Raw genomic sequence first — 17,258 nt, 5'->3', positions numbered from 1 at the left:
CTCATGTGTAACACGCTTTCGCCGGCCCGCTCTAATGTGGCTGCTCTGCTCTTAAAAGCAGCCAGAGTGTGAGCAATCATTATTAGGCCCTTTAATGCTAATATGGAAAAGTTTTCAATGAGAAGAACAGCCTTAACTCTCCTTAACATCCGAGAGAAACGGACCCAGGCTGAGACACATTTCTTTCACCTGCCGTGGAATATCAAAGCACTGATAACCAGATCAAATAATAAAGATGATGTAAAAGACACAACAAAAGAAAAACAAAACCAACTTATGCTGGTGGATTTATCATCATTTGGTGAGGTACTATTTTTAATAAACCACCTTTTTTTTTTGAGTGAATGACTTGAATGAAGGAAAAAAAAAGTTGTATTGTTCGACATTCGGTTGAGCTGAAGCGTTGGCTGTACCGAGACGAGATTTACTTTTCTTTATTTTGATGTATTTCACGTCATTGAGGGTGTGAAAATGTCAGTTAATACATCAGTCAAACTATTATTTCTTTTGTACTTTGACACTTTTTAAACTAAGTAAATGTTGAAAGATTATTGATGAAGGCATAAATAAAAAAATATTTGGGATAAAGCTGAAATCTGAAGATGTTTCTTATTTTTTTACATTTAGATATGATTTTTATTCGATATAATGTGTTTTTGTGAATGCGTGTGAATTTATTGAAATTCTATTGATGTTTTGTTAATTGTTCAAAATAATAAAATTTTTGATATTAACACAAGGCATTTATTCTGCTGTATGTAAAGATTTGCAGAACAATTTGCAAGTATTCATCTTTGAAGATCCTTTGGCGTGGAGTGTGTGGCGAAGTGCGTGGTTGGTGCTGTGCAGATCTGCAGCAGCTGTCCAGAGCCAGTGACAGAGACGTCAGTGATAAACGGCGCTCACACTTACACTCATGTTGTCTGAAGTCTTTATGGCTCTATTACCACAGAGAGGAGAAAGGTCTTCGAACGCAGCGCGGCTCTGCACAGCCTGTGACCACAGATTTAAACTCGCAATTTGGTCGGGACGTCCAAAAGGAAATCCTGAATCGCATCTGATTGTCACATCAGTGTTAACAATGTAGATCTTTATATTCGTTTTTAAAGGCAAGGCAAGGTTTTTATACAAAACAAAGGCGAAATAGAAATAAAGTAAATCAATATTCAGCATAGGTATAATTATTAAATATTAGAACAGCTGATTTATTATTTGTCATTACTAAATAACATATTTTAAAGAAGGCATAATTAAAGCATTTAAGTTTGATATAAAGCATTTGGAGAGTATTTGTTATTCTTACAACCTCTTAAGAATAACTCTTATTACATATAATTAAGTAAATAAATACACTTTATACCTTACACCTTGCTCACTGTTAAATTAAAAAACGTGCAAACCAAGGACTTTATCTTCATTTATTCCTTTTAATTAATCCTTTTATAAGAGGGAAGTATCTGCTGCTGGGGATGGTAATTATAAAAAGAAAGCTATAGCCTTCCTGTTTTCAGTTAAATCAACCTTTCTTAAATGAGGATCAAATTGTGCTTCAAACCCACAAAAAGTCATCAAATTTGAAATCGCCTTTAAATGTATTATGTACCGACCTTTTTTACTTTATTACAAGTGTGTAAATGTCATTTTTAGAGAAATTGACAGTTTTGAAAGAGGAAATGTCTAAATGCCCAAACTACAGTCTGTCTGTCCGTTCCGCAACAGCAGCTTTCCCCTTATATTTTCAATCAATCGAACAAACAAACAAACAAACAAACAAACAACAATCAGGGTAAATCCAACAGAGGAGGCCAAACAAACAAGTCTCATCCCCATTTCACACTCTCCTCTCCTGTCCAATGAAGCCTACAGGCCAAAACATTAAATAAAGGAAAGTTGATGACTGAATGTGAGTCAGTGATATGTGAATTAACCAACTGACTTTCATTTTTATTATCTGGGATCAGCTTTACTTAAATTATATTATTCATGTTAATTATTTATGTTCATAATCTCTATTCAGGTTATGTTTTCATATAGAAGAAGGCATTTATGGGTAAAAACAGCCAACATCGCAAATATTTTGGACATTTAAATAAATTTTAAAAAACTATAAAACCAGGTTTAAAGTTCTTGGTTAATTTTGTTGACTAACCCAATCACTCAAAAATGTTGTTGAGTTACCATCTTATAGCTTGTTAAATTGTTGGCACTACTTTATTGTAATAATATTTATAAATTATTGCCATTTGGTTACACGGTTGATGATATGTCATTTTGTTTTGTATCTGAGAGTGAATCTTTAATCAGGATGTAAGTGTTATGAAGCTGTAGTAGACACAACTACTACAGTGGCTCAGGAAAGTATAAGCTTTAACAGGGTCAGGTATGTAGAATTGTACTGAACCTGCTGTTCTGCATTTGGTGCCAATTAAAATATTGTTTAGTGCAACAACTTAATGTTACTACTGTTCTTTGAGCATTAATATTGATCTGCTTTTTTTAATAGATATTATTTGTTCATTTTCTGACCCACATACATTACTTTTATAATCAACCAACTTCCTAGTGGATTCTGAAACAAATCTTTTGCTTTGGGAAAATACTTTTTATTTCTTCTTCTCAAAGTACATAAAAGCCGCTGAATGGAAACAGTTCCGGCCTTTAAACCTCCTGATTTGGTGCAGTCTGGTTGGTCGTGTGCGTGGTGTGTAATGGCGGTGGACAGCCGGTTAGATCATCCTCTATAATGGGGCCTGGAGCCTGAGGAGACGGGTGACGCTGAGCAGAAGGTTTCTCATGCAGGCACACAGAACACCTCAAACAGCCCGGGGTCGCCACACTCCAACCTCCAGCTAAATGCACACCATGCCTCACCCGCCAAGCCCAGATTGGCTCCAGGCAGGCAGCGCACCAGACCGCCACCTTCATACCACACCATCCTCCCAAACTGTGTGAACAAATGCCAGGGGTGGAACTGGCCTGTGAAGTATGTGCAAGTGAGGAGAAGCCAATTCTCCTGTTCTCCCATACCTGCTCTTTCAGCCAATTCTACAACTCTTTCTTTTCTTTATTTTTAAGCCTGTTTGTGCTTACAGCTGACAACACACTGGGTACAGCAAAAATCTGTTAAATGATCAGATGTAATAACCAGATTTAATGCAAGAATTAGATTAGATTTTTGGTGTGTGTTTAAAAGGCGTATGACAGGTTTTTACATTTTTCAAATTTAGATTTTATTTGGTGTGTTTATATCTGTTATACATATAAATAATAGTTTTATATACATTTTGTCGGTATTTGTAAAGAAAACATTCCAAAATCTGTGGAAAATAACAGGAAGTGACATCACACTAGAAACACTCATTCCAGTCAAAGTTTATGCATAATTTACACAAAGAAACAGCTTGACTCTCTAAACATGAATCTAAGAAAATAAAGTCACTCTCATAAAGCCACTTTTTATTTATTTGACACATAAAAATATTATATTTGTATGTGTCAAATAAATAAAAAGTGGCATTAGGTAATTCCTAGTGTGATGTCATCAATTACAAACAGGAAGTGAAAATATAAATGTTCTATTCTGTGATAACATTTTATAAGATTTTTTATAGAATTGTTTACAAAATTCTAAACATATTTATCTTAACTGCATTTTATTTCAATGAGTCGTCCAACCTGACATAGGAACGTTAAAGCCCATGTTATTTTTTATTTATGACGTTGTTTGGTGAGATTGTCAGTGTGGTAAATAATTATCATAGTTTTTCATCAGTCAAGTTGCAGTTTTAGAAGTCATTTTGACAATTAAAAAGTTAAAAAAGACAGGAAGTTCCGGAGTTCTACAACAAAATACCTCTGTGATGTCATAAAAAAGCGCCATTCCATAAAAAATACAGAGGCAATTTGCACGTAACTCACACCTTTTTATGACTGTTTAAACAATCATTTAACAAATTAAACATGTTGTCAGGCGTTTGTCAAATTGTAATTATTGTATTTAAATGGATTTTGGCTCTTGTTCATCATTTCGTTGCTAAATGTCACCAAAATGGCCAAGTTGGAGAAAGATGTTTGGTAAAATGTCAACTGTATTAAATCAAATTCCTTTTTTTTTTACTGCAAACTCTAGTTTGATGTGTCATGCGCACTGCTGTGAACAATCTGAAAGAAATCAGATTACTCGCATCAGATGTTCACAGCACATTTGATGAGGCTGCTTTGTTTTGCAGACGTTGTATTCCCTTCATGAAAATAATATATCACTGAAAAGATTCGTACATATTTAGTAACACTGATAACTGTGAATAATTGATTTCAGTTACGGACGTACTTTTTGTCAGGGGTCGTCACAGCTAACCAGCAGCAACATGGAGGTTTTGGCTAATTTTTGTACAAAACAACATATGAACCTCGAGCTACATTGTATTTTAAATCTAAAACATAACTAGTCACACATTTGTATCCATTTATGCTTGTTCAAGAGCCATTCATAAATGTGAGGCCCACCTTTTTACGTTTGAAGGGATTTTTGAATGACAGTTTTGTTTGGTGGCGCCACTGCTGACCGGCCTGACCTGTTTGGTAACCGAGAGCAACGCGTAAGACTTTTTCTTTGTGTTGCATAGCAGTTTTGACACAGATGGGGGTGGAAATATGAACAACAAAAAACATGCAGAGTGGCACTTTGTTGTGATGACCTTTATGCTTTTGTATTATTTGTAACATATATTTATTTTATGTCGTATGCAGTCAAAACCACGTAAAATGATCTTACATCTATATTTGTCTGGTATTTTTCACTGTTTTGGACACATATCGCTGAATGCCTGTCTGTCTGAAGGCCTCAATACTAAAGTTAGCAATCATTCATGCAAAAAGTTAATTTCAAATAGTTTTAATAACAAAATTAATGAAAAAAATAGATAGCAACATTTTACCAGTTCTTAAGTAACATGCAATGCTACAGTAGTAATAGTAATGGAATTACAATAATTTTATATTATTTCTTTTGTTAGTGTAAATAATAATACTAATATTATTAATAATAATAATAATGATGATAATAATAATATAAAATCTGTTTTCAAACTTTCTCGTCATAAATCACAGCTGATGCACCTACAAACCTTCATAACAACACTAGGCATTATTCTTTCCTCCAGTTTGTTTCTTTGTGAGGCTGACTCAAACCTGCCCTCTACTGGACACACATGTAACACCTCAGAATGTGCTGGGTCTGGTTGAAGCCTCTGATGACAGCTTTTCTAGATAGTCTGTGTTTTGGGCACTGAATTTAGTCACTACTGACTTTTGAAATAAAATTATCGACATTGCACCCAATTGAGGTAAGTCATAAGTGTACTAAAATGTGTTGAAAAATGTGTTGAAAAATTGCTGTTTCATTTTGCACTCCTTTTCAATCTAAAAAATATGTACGTAATATTGGTTAGGGTTTATACCCAAATATCACATAACTTTGTATTACTATATGCAAAGTAATGTTAGTTAATAATCATCATCTAATTGGGCGTTACATATGTGTTTTAAAATGGCTATGAAATTATACTTTCTAAAATTTCCGCTGAATCTACTCCAATAGCATTATTAATTGCTTATAGAAATATTCTCCATTAATATGTCTAACGCTGACAAACTTTGATGCATTATATTCACGTACAATATTAGAAATGAAATACTGTCCTTTATCATGAGAACTGAATCCATAATCAGGATATTTTTGCCATCTTGAACACAACAACTTGAAAACTTGCACAAGCATCCTTCTGATGTGCAATTTCCCTCTTCCTCCACTTCTCCTTGTGCTCCGTTCTTTAAAACCAAACTTGACTTTTCTAATCCTGTAAATAAACATTGGAGGGAGTTATTACTGCTTAGTGTCACTCACTTTCAGCTCTCACTCAACACAAACTCTGTGACCTCTACATAGTTTCTCGCTCCCGGGTCGCTGGCTGTTCCTCGGGGGAGCTGTGCAGATGCAGGCCCACTCTCACGCTGGGGAAGTGGAGTCCAGAACAAGCATTTCCCTCGCTCTAGGATCCAGAACACTCCCGCATTCAGAGGGACGCGGCGAACATGACGTATGGGGCAGACAATAGGAGGATATAAGTAGGTAGTAAGCGGCTGCAGAGGAACTTGTAATGCAAATAACCAATATCCGGAATGGGATGTGAAACACCTCAAAGCAGATGGCTGTTTTGTGTAAAAGCTGAAGACACATTACATTTTGCCTTTCCATCCCATCTCCAACCAGTGTTTACTGTCTTTGAAGGCAAGACGCTTCACATATCCACCATCCCTGCCCACAGTAGCCATTGTAACCATTGTTCAAAAATGAAAACATTGTAAGTGCCAGCAGTGGTAAGAACAAAACGTGAAATAAGAACCTATTGAGCTGATATTTGATAACTAATGACTAGATTTAAAAGGGACCATAGAATATATAATTGTTACTCTGGTGTTTCCTTATTATTAAGGACATTTCTGTTTTCATCTACCCCCTATGCCCACCCACATCCCTGTACGATTAGTTACAATTGTTTGAAAAATGAAGAGACATAGTTTGATACGAAGTAACTGACGAATGCATCATATCCTTTAAGCGTAAAATGTCTTAAGCATTGTGCACCACCTACATAATAATAATACATAATTCTAACATGTTGGCATGTCCATAAAACTTTGTGACTGTTGCCTTCTGACTGACTTGCTGTGCTAAAGCGTATGTCTCTGAATGTTCTCCACTTTGTAAAGTGGCCTGATAATATGAAGGATGAAGATCGGAGGAGCAGATCCATGAGAGAAGCGTATTAAACTCCCCAGCTCTGTGTCGGGACATCTGTTGAATGCATCGTCCAGTTTGCAGCAGGACCCTGCCCTGTTTGCCGTTGCCGTGGTGATGGGGCGAGCGCGGGGGTCTCGGTGGGACTAAAGAGTAGGCGGCGGTTTGGATGGACGTGCTGTGTTCAGTTCCAGGGCTTTCCACAGGCTCCCAGGGGCTTCATTAAAACAAAAGGAGGACAAGGAGGGGGCGGGACTTCCTGTCTGACTGTTCCAGACCCACCATGACCCCTGAGAGTGAAAGAACTGAGCATCAGAGTGGGAGCCAGGGAAGAGAACCATTACTTGTAGAGCGGTCGGATCCACTGGCCCACAGGTTGGCCTGAATAATGCTGTTGTGTCCTTGGGCAAGACACATACCCTGCCTCCCAGTGTTTGCATATATTGGTGTGTGAGTGGGTGTGTGAATGGGTGAGTGGTCCCTTGATGTAAAGCGCTTTGAGTGACTTGATGGTAGAAAAGCGCTATATAAATGTGACCATTTACCTTTGTTTTTACTTTAAAATGGTGTGACATTCTCACAATGAAGACAGCATCAAAAAAGACTTGGATTTATAGTGTTTTCATAACTATAAATCTAATTATAGGAGAGAGTCTTGTCTGGTTTAATGCACAGTGTAAGAACCCTTACACATTAAACATAAAAGTTAAGACACTTGTCCTCTGCATTGGACAAAGACAACTATAATGAGTGTCTTATAATTTCATTGGATATAAGACAAAGTCCTATTTATATTTCTGGAAGCAGGGGCTTTAAGTTCATCATGTTGTCAACACATTTACCTTTTTTATGATAAGATAAGATAACCTTTATTTGTCCCACAATGGGGAAATTCCAGTGTTGTAACACAAATTAGGGACAGATTAGGCACATAAGTATAATAATTAAAAAACAGATAATTTAAATAGAAAAAATCTTATAAGAAAACTCTTATAAAAACCTTTTATACTCATAAATAAATAAAAATAACACTCTTATTTACAGCTGGATGATTTCAGTCAGACATCAAACTAACAAGATCATTTTTACTCAGGAGCCTCATTCACAGCGTGAGAACAACTTTTATCATTTTTACAGAGCCCATTACAAACAGCATTTTTGAACAAACTACACGTCATTTCACTAAATAAACCGTGGATTTTAAGTTATAACTTGAAGGCTCTGCATCAGCTTCTCCTCAAAATAACGGCCCGTGACAAAAACTTATTGTAGCGCAAATTTATTTATGGATTTAAGGCCGACTCTCAGTCCTCACCTGGGACACTCGATCGCTCGAGTTCAATCTTCACAACTGAGGAATGCTGTGCCAAGAGTAGGGGCTTGAGAAATTGTAAAGCAACTTTGACTTTTATATTGGACTAATGCATTATTGTCACTGTGTTTACAGCTTCAGCTTTGAAATCCCTCCGTCTCACTGTAGACTGCAGACTGGTGTTAAACCTGAGTAAACACTGACTCTGCGGAGCTCTGGTGCTAATGAAGTGTGCAGTGTGTTTACAAAGACCTGATTGGTCCAAGTCTCTGATTACGAGAACACTAATGCCACCAATTTCATTTTAAGTGTAACAGTGGAGGGGGTAAACAGACTGGGATGTTGAGATTAAGTCAATATTTGTGATTAAAGATGAGGAAAAGTATGGTAAGATTACTAATTTTCAGAATTTATGAAACAACAATATATGTTTATGTAATCTATATTCCAAAATGACTAACACTATATAAAGAACAGGCAAACAGATTAATATTCAAGCCTTTATTTAAAAAAGCAAACATTTACATTGGATATATGACTTCACAATCCTACACATTAAATATTTTGTATAAACTACAGAGAGAATTACAACTCATCATGTGACCAGGATGTCTTTGTGAAATATACAAAATAAATAATATTAGTGCACTTTAGATCTATACAGTAACAACAAATAAAAAAGCCTGTAATACATGTATTCATTAATGGATATGTGGTTAACACTGAAACATGACTTGTTTGTGCTCTCAGTGATTTAATATGATGTATTGTAAATGTCATAATATTCAGCAACAGCTCCTCACCAGTGAGACAAAACAGTCTTAAATTGTATTATTTATATCTAGAAAAGTAAATTAAAGTGTTATGAAAGTTTCACTATTTGGGCCGTACAAAAGTTTGGTCTCCAATGAGAAACACTAGAAATCAAGTGTAAAATAAAGTTTTTGGTTTAATCTAAAAGAACTGACCATGACATTAAAAAAACAGCTTATTTTTTCCTCCCAATTTTAGAAATAATAATAATAATAGCAAGAAGAAAAAGAAAGAAAAAGTAAGAAATCAAAATGATGAATAATAACATAAACACAAACGGCACACACTAATAATGACTTTACATAAATAAAAGTACCTGTCCAACATATTTAGTCTGTAAAATGTGTCCATTTTCAAATTAAGTCTGAATGTAATGTTCTCCATTTGTTTGATGTCTTTTAATCTCCATTTTAAGCTCCACTGCCCTGTCTATTAAATTTGCATGCCAAAAAACCTTTTAGTAAAGAAATATGGATTGAATTCACTTTTCCCCCGCGCAGGCAGGACGCTGTATTCAGGCTTCTATCGTCCCAAGCACGAGGAGCCGAGTGAAGCGGGGCCATGTGAGGACACAGCTGCGGATGAGATATGTAAATCCACCTCCTGCTCCGTGCCACACGCCCGGAAACACCCCGCTGCCCCACCTCCGGCCTCCTGCTCCGTGCCACACGCCCGGAAACACCCCGCTGCCCCACCTTCGGCCTCCTGCTCCGTGCCACACGCCCGGAAACACCCCGCTGCCCCACCTCCGGCCTCCTGCTCCGTGCCACCTGCCCGGAAACACCCCGCTGCCCCACCTCCGGCCTCCTGCTCCGTGCCACACGCCCGGAAACACCCCGCTGCCCCACCTCCGGCCTCCTGCTCTGTGCCACCTGCCCGGAAACACCCCGCTGCCCCACCTCCGGCCTCCTGCTCCGTGCCACCTGCCCGGAAACACCCCGCTGCCCCACCTCCGGCCTCCTGCTCCGTGCAACACGCCCGGAAACACCCCGCTACCCCACCTCCGGCCTCCTGCTCCGTGCCACACGCCCGGAAACACCCCGCTACCCCACCTCCGGCCTCCTGCTCCGTGCCACACGCCCGGAAACACCCCGCTGCCCCACCTCCGGCCTCCTGCTCCGTGCCACACGCCCGGAAACACCCCGCTACCCCACCTCCGGCCTCCTGCTCCGTGCCACACGCCCGGAAACACCCCGCTACCCCACCTCCGGCCTCCTGCTCCGTGCCACACGCCCGGAAACACCCCGCTGCCCCACCTCCGGCCTCCTGCTCCGTGCCACACGCCCGGAAACACCCCGCTACCCCACCTCCGGCCTCCTGCTCCGTGCCACACGCCCGGAAACACCCCGCTACCCCACCTCCGGCCTCCTGCTCCGTGCCACACGCCCGGAAACACCCCGCTGCCCCACCTCCGGCCTCCTGCTCCGTGCCACACGCCCGGAAACACCCCGCTGCCCCACCTCCGGCCTCCTGCTCCGTGCCACACGCCCGGAAACACCCCGCTGCCCCACCTCCGGCCTCCTTCTCCGTGTCACACGCCCGGAAACACCCCGCTGCCCCACCTCCGGCCTCCTGCTCCGTGCCACACGCCCGGAAACACCCCGCTGCCCCACCTTCGGCCTCCTGCTCCGTGCCACACGCCCGGAAACACCCCGCTGCCCCACCTTCGGCCTCCTGCTCCGTGCCACATGCTCGGAAACACCCCGCTGCCCCACCTCCGGCCTCCTGCTCCGTGCCACACGCCCGGAAACACCCCGCTGCCCCACCTCCGGCCTCCTGCTCCGTGCCACCTGCCCGGAAACACCCCGCTGCCCCACCTCCGGCCTCCTGCTCCGTGCCACACGCCCGGAAACACCCCGCTGCCCCACCTCCGGCCTCCTGCTCCGTGCCACCTGCCCGGAAACACCCCGCTGCCCCACCTCCGGCCTCCTGCTCCGTGCAACACGCCCGGAAACACCCCGCTACCCCACCTCCGGCCTCCTGCTCCGTGCCACACGCCCGGAAACACCCCGCTACCCCACTTCCGGCCTCCTGCTCCGTGCCACACGCCCGGAAACACCCCGCTGCCCCACCTCCGGCCTCCTGCTCCGTGCCACACGCCCGGAAACACCCCGCTACCCCACCTCCGGCCTCCTGCTCCGTGCCACACGCCCGGAAACACCCCGCTACCCCACCTCCGGCCTCCTGCTCCGTGCCACACGCCCGGAAACACCCCGCTGCCCCACCTCCGGCCTCCTGCTCCGTGCCACACGCCCGGAAACACCCCGCTGCCCCACCTCCGGCCTCCTGCTCCGTGCCACACGCCCGGAAACACCCCGCTGCCCCACCTCCGGCCTCCTTCTCCGTGTCACACGCCCGGAAACACCCCGCTGCCCCACCTTCGGCCTCCTGCTCTGTGCCACACGCCCGGAAACACCCCGCTGCCCCACCTCCGGCCTCCTTCTCCGTGCCACACGCCCGGAAACACCCCGCTGCCCCACCTCCGGCCTCCTGCTCCGTGCCACACGCCCGGAAACACCCCGCTGCCCCACCTCCGGCCTCCTGCTCCGTGCCACACGCCCGGAAACACCCCGCTGCCCCACCTCCGGCCTCCTGCTCCGTGCCACCTGCCCGGAAACACCCCGCTGCCCCACCTCCGGCCTCCTGCTCCGTGCAACACGCCTGGAAACACCCCGCTACCCCACCTCCGGCCTCCTGCTCTGTGCCACCTGCCCGGAAACACCCCGCTGCCCCACCTCCGGCCTCCTGCTCTGTGCCACACGCCCGGAAACACCCGCTGCCCCACCTCCGGCCTCCTGCTCTGTGCCACACGCCCGGAAACACCCCGCTGCCCCACCTCCGGCCTCCTGCTCCGTGCCACACGCCCGGAAACACCCCGCTGCCCCACCTCCGGCCTCCTGCTCCGTGCCACCTGCCCGGAAACACCCCGCTGCCCCACCTCCGGCCTCCTGCTCCGTGCCACACGCCCGGAAACACCCCGCTGCCCCACCTCCGGCCTCCTGCTCCGTGCCACACGCCCGGAAACACCCCGCTACCCCACCTCCAGCCTCCTGCTCCGTGCCACACGCCCGGAAACACCCCGCTGCCCCACCTCCGGCCTCCTGCTCCGTGCAACACGCCCGGAAACACCCCGCTACCCCACCTCCGGCCTCCTGCTCCGTGCCACACGCCCGGAAACACCCCGCTGCCCCACCTCCGGCCTCCTGCTCCGTGCCACACGCCCGGAAACACCCCGCTACCCCACCTCCGGCCTCCTGCTCCGTGCCACACGCCCGGAAACACCCCGCTACCCCACCTCCGGCCTCCTGCTCCGTGCCACACGCCCGGAAACACCCCGCTGCCCCACCTCCGGCCTCCTGCTCCGTGCCACACGCCCGGAAACACCCCGCTGCCCCACCTCCGGCCTCCTGCTCCGTGCCACACGCCCGGAAACACCCCGCTGCCCCACCTCCGGCCTCCTTCTCCGTGTCACACGCCCGGAAACACCCCGCTGCCCCACCTTCGGCCTCCTGCTCTGTGCCACACGCCCGGAAACACCCCGCTGCCCCACCTCCGGCCTCCTTCTCCGTGCCACACGCCCGGAAACACCCCGCTGCCCCACCTCCGGCCTCCTGCTCCGTGCCACACGCCCGGAAACACCCCGCTGCCCCACCTCCGGCCTCCTGCTCCGTGCCACACGCCCGGAAACACCCCGCTGCCCCACCTCCGGCCTCCTGCTCCGTGCCACCTGCCCGGAAACACCCCGCTGCCCCACCTCCGGCCTCCTGCTCCGTGCAACACGCCTGGAAACACCCCGCTACCCCACCTCCGGCCTCCTGCTCTGTGCCACCTGCCCGGAAACACCCCGCTGCCCCACCTCCGGCCTCCTGCTCTGTGCCACACGCCCGGAAACCCCCGCTGCCCCACCTCCGGCCTCCTGCTCTGTGCCACACGCCCGGAAACACCCCGCTGCCCCACCTCCGGCCTCCTGCTCCGTGCCACACGCCCGGAAACACCCCGCTGCCCCACCTCCGGCCTCCTGCTCCGTGCCACCTGCCCGGAAACACCCCGCTGCCCCACCTCCGGCCTCCTGCTCCGTGCCACACGCCCGGAAACACCCCGCTGCCCCACCTCCGGCCTCCTGCTCCGTGCCACACGCCCGGAAACACCCCGCTACCCCACCTCCAGCCTCCTGCTCCGTGCCACACGCCCGGAAACACCCCGCTGCCCCACCTCCGGCCTCCTGCTCCGTGCAACACGCCCGGAAACACCCCGCTACCCCACCTCCGGCCTCCTGCTCCGTGCCACACGCCCGGAAACACCCCGCTACCCCACCTCCGGCCTCCTGCTCCGTGCAACACGCCCGGAAACACCCCGCTACCCCACCTCCGGCCTCCTGCTCCGTGCCACACGCCCGGAAACACCCCGCTACCCCACCTCCGGCCTCCTGCTCCGTGCCACACGCCCGGAAACACCCCGCTGCCCCACCTCCGGCCTCCTGCTCCGTGCCACCTGCCCGGAAACACCCCGCTGCCCCACCTCCGGCCTCCTGCTCTGTGCCACCTGCCCGGAAACACCCCGCTGCCCCACCTCCGGCCTCCTGCTCCGTGCCACCTGCCCGGAAACACCCCGCTGCCCCACCTCCGGCCTCCTGCTCCGTGCAACACGCCTGGAAACACCCCGCTACCCCACCTCCGGCCTCCTGCTCTGTGCCACCTGCCCGGAAACACCCCGCTGCCCCACCTCCGGCCTCCTGCTCTGTGCCACACGCCCGGAAACACCCGCTGCCCCACCTCCGGCCTCCTGCTCTGTGCCACACGCCCGGAAACACCCCGCTGCCCCACCTCCGGCCTCCTGCTCCGTGCCACACGCCCGGAAACACCCCGCTGCCCCACCTCCGGCCTCCTGCTCCGTGCCACCTGCCCGGAAACACCCCGCTGCCCCACCTCCGGCCTCCTGCTCCGTGCCACACGCCCGGAAACACCCCGCTGCCCCACCTCCGGCCTCCTGCTCCGTGCCACCTGCCCGGAAACACCCCGCTGCCCCACCTCCGGCCTCCTGCTCCGTGCCACACGCCCGGAAACACCCCGCTGCCCCACCTCCGGCCTCCTGCTCCGTGCAACACGCCCGGAAACACCCCGCTACCCCACCTCCGGCCTCCTGCTCCGTGCCACACGCCCGGAAACACCCCGCTACCCCACCTCCGGCCTCCTGCTCCATGCAACACGCCCGGAAACACCCCGCTACCCCACCTCCGGCCTCCTGCTCCGTGCCACACGCCCGGAAACACCCCGCTACCCCACCTCCGGCCTCCTGCTCCGTGCCACACGCCCGGAAACACCCCGCTGCCCCACCTCCGGCCTCCTGCTCCGTGCCACCTGCCCGGAAACACCCCGCTGCCCCACCTCCGGCCTCCTGCTCTGTGCCACCTGCCCGGAAACACCCCGCTGCCCCACCTCCGGCCTCCTGCTCCGTGCCACCTGCCCGGAAACACCCCGCTGCCCCACCTCCGGCCTCCTGCTCCGTGCCACCTGCCCGGAAACACCCCGCTGCCCCACCTCCGGCCTCCTGCTCTGTTTACAGGCCCCCATCACGCCGCGGTCTGGCGCGCACCAGGGAAAGTGATGAGCAGTTTGATAGAACAAAAGCCCAGCCAAGCCCGAGTAAATAAGTCGTAAATCTCTCCCACACGAGCGGCTGGTACCAGTGTAAACACCGAGCGCAGCGGGCTGGGGTGGCGTCCCGGGGCTGATGGGAACATTCCTGCTCCTCTCCACAAGAAAGTGCGTGCTAATCTGCAGACTTTAATCACAACATGTACAATTAGTCAGAGCCCAGAGAGAGGCCACGTCAGGACTGCCAGAGACACACAAAAGAGAAGATTATACTCTGTGGATTTTCATTTTGTTTCTTTATTTTACACATGTTTATGTATAGTGCTTTGACCATAAAACTAAACTGATGGACAAATCTTACCAAAGAAGAGGAGGGAATTCTATTTATTTATTTTGGATTGCCCCTTGAGATGCATCATATCTGTTTCAAGTGTGTCCTTTTACTCTATCCAAATAAGAAAAGAAAAAGAACAGACAAAGACAGGACTATGCATAAAAGAAAAGACAAAACAAAAAAACATTTGCTCATCACATAACCAGCTGACCTAATGCTTGTTTTTTTATTCTATTTTCCTATTTTCTATTCTGTACATTTGGCAAAGGACAACAGATGGAAACTAGCCTCTTGACACATTCTGACATATTATACGGTTGTACTGTTGGCCAGTATCTGTATAATAAAGAAAGAAATAAAGAAAGAAATTAATAGATAAATACAAAAATAAAAACCTTATCCTGCACATAAACCACAATGAAAGCGTAACATCAGCAACATTGATTAATATACTGTCATCTAAGAGGGAGAAAACTTATTTTTCTACTTCACACTGGACTAATTCATTCCAAGATATACGTCTATAATCATATGTCAAAACTAGTACAAGACATCTTCACATCTCTGACTGATGCCAACCTTTTAGATAAAGTTGAACAAAAAATAATGATGTATCAAGAGTCAATATAAGATTAGATTATCCTTTATTGTTTCCTTGTAGAGAAATGTGTGTGGGCAGAAATCTCACGTTTACCTCGGAGTGTGTGAGCGCTCGGGCTCACACACTTACTTCATGCTGACTGTTTTATTGTCCTGTGAGTTTTGCGCCGAGGAGCTGTGATTCCGCTGTAAGTGATCCGACTCTACCTTGTTAAAGTCTCACTCCTCTGGACTCCTGCAGAAGGTGAAACTGATCTTGGGGTGGTGGGTGTGATGGATACGCTCCGGCCCGGGACACCTGGCTCTGCACACACATGTGAGGGCCGGGGGGCAGGCTCCCGTCCCACTCTCGAGGGGCACAGAGAGGGGAGCTTACCATATAACGACTGCGGCTCAAATTAGCAGCACTTTTTAAAGAGGCCTCCCACCCTGACATGGCACGCTCACCACCAGAGGCTCATTATTAGGCACATGGGTCAGCCAGGGGTCAACACAGAGGGGCACACATGCTCCTCACACTGTCAGGACAGGTGCCTCAACAAGTGGCAGGGGCCAGAATCACTGGAAGATTTCTGTGCCTGATATTTGTATCGGTTTGAGACGAGGCTTGATATTAAAGGTGTTTTATTGTTCTAAATTGCCTATTATTTTGATGATTTGTTTTTACTTTTTTACTACGTTTTATTATCGTTTCCTCTTCAATCCTCCAATTCAGTTTGTATGTATGTATAATATATATAATAGTATATATATAATCAGCTTTGTGGAAACTAAACACCACACACCACAAGACTTTAAAATCTGTTACTGAAATTTTATGGAAATTAAAATGTCACTGTATGTCACAATATACAAATGTACAATATCTTCAGGATTATGCATCTCACTGTACAATATTTATTGCAATATCTTGTTATAATCTGTTATAATCGAATTACCCATAATTAACATATAAAAGTGCCTAATCTCACTTATTTCTTCAAGTTGCAAGTGCAAAAAATCATGGCCTATGTATCCCCTCTGTTTTTTGCTAGTGCTGCAACAAAACAGAACATTTCGAGCCATGGAAATTGTTTTAATATATTTTATAACACACAATATTCTTGCAGGGCTTAAGACGTATCTCAATGTTTCGGTTATTTTTACATCCCTAGTTACCACATTGCTTGGCACCCTCTGTCTTGCATTTAATATTAGATTTTTTCAAACATTGTATGGCAAAAATGAATTGGAAATGTACAGTGGGCTTCAAAGTGGACGGGACCGTTGAGCTCTGTAAGACTGGACGTTTCTCTTTGTGTTTTTGAGCCCATTCGCGCTTTCTGATTATTCCAGCGTTCCAACTGCCGACCGTAAGATGCATCACGACTTTTAGACAGTTATAATCGTCTTCTTGCGCCGTCTGCGTAGCTGTTGAATCACCTCATCGATGGGGACCTGGGGTGCGGTTTGGTCTGTTTCCACCTTAATATTTATAAAAGGCCATGTGCTGTGTTGACTGGGCTCTTTCCAATGGCCTGGCATCAACACCGTCTAATGCTGGTGACCGTTATTTTCTTGAGTTTCTAATAAATCAATTCAAGCTCCAAGTTTAGTGGCGTCCCGCATTTTACTGTCGCTTGTGCCCGCAGCCCTGACGTTGGGAACCACTTTTACTGCGCTGCTCCAAGTTTATTTCTGCCTCTGCGCACCATATATATATAACCTATACCATACATCTCTCTGTGCGCCGTCAGGAGCCGTGGCTGTCTGCAGGTCCGGAAGAATTAGACCCACAGACGTTACCACACTGGATTTTGTGGTGCC

At 47.4% G+C, this 17,258-nt stretch overlaps 1 long non-coding RNA gene across 1 annotated transcript in view; it reads right to left on the bottom strand.

The window, feature by feature from the left end:
- LOC140373589 (uncharacterized) overlaps nucleotides 1-17,258 on the bottom strand; it is a 528,683-nt gene that overhangs the window by 176,687 nt on the left and 334,738 nt on the right. The window lies entirely within an intron of this gene.

The sequence above is a fragment of the Eucyclogobius newberryi genome, unplaced genomic scaffold (assembly GCF_026437365.1).
Source record: "Eucyclogobius newberryi isolate DKJ021-1_F unplaced genomic scaffold, fEucNew1.0.hap1 SCAF_3, whole genome shotgun sequence".
NCBI classification, from domain to species: domain Eukaryota; kingdom Metazoa; phylum Chordata; class Actinopteri; order Gobiiformes; family Gobiidae; genus Eucyclogobius; species Eucyclogobius newberryi.
This window is presented reverse-complemented; position numbering and strand designations above follow the sequence as displayed.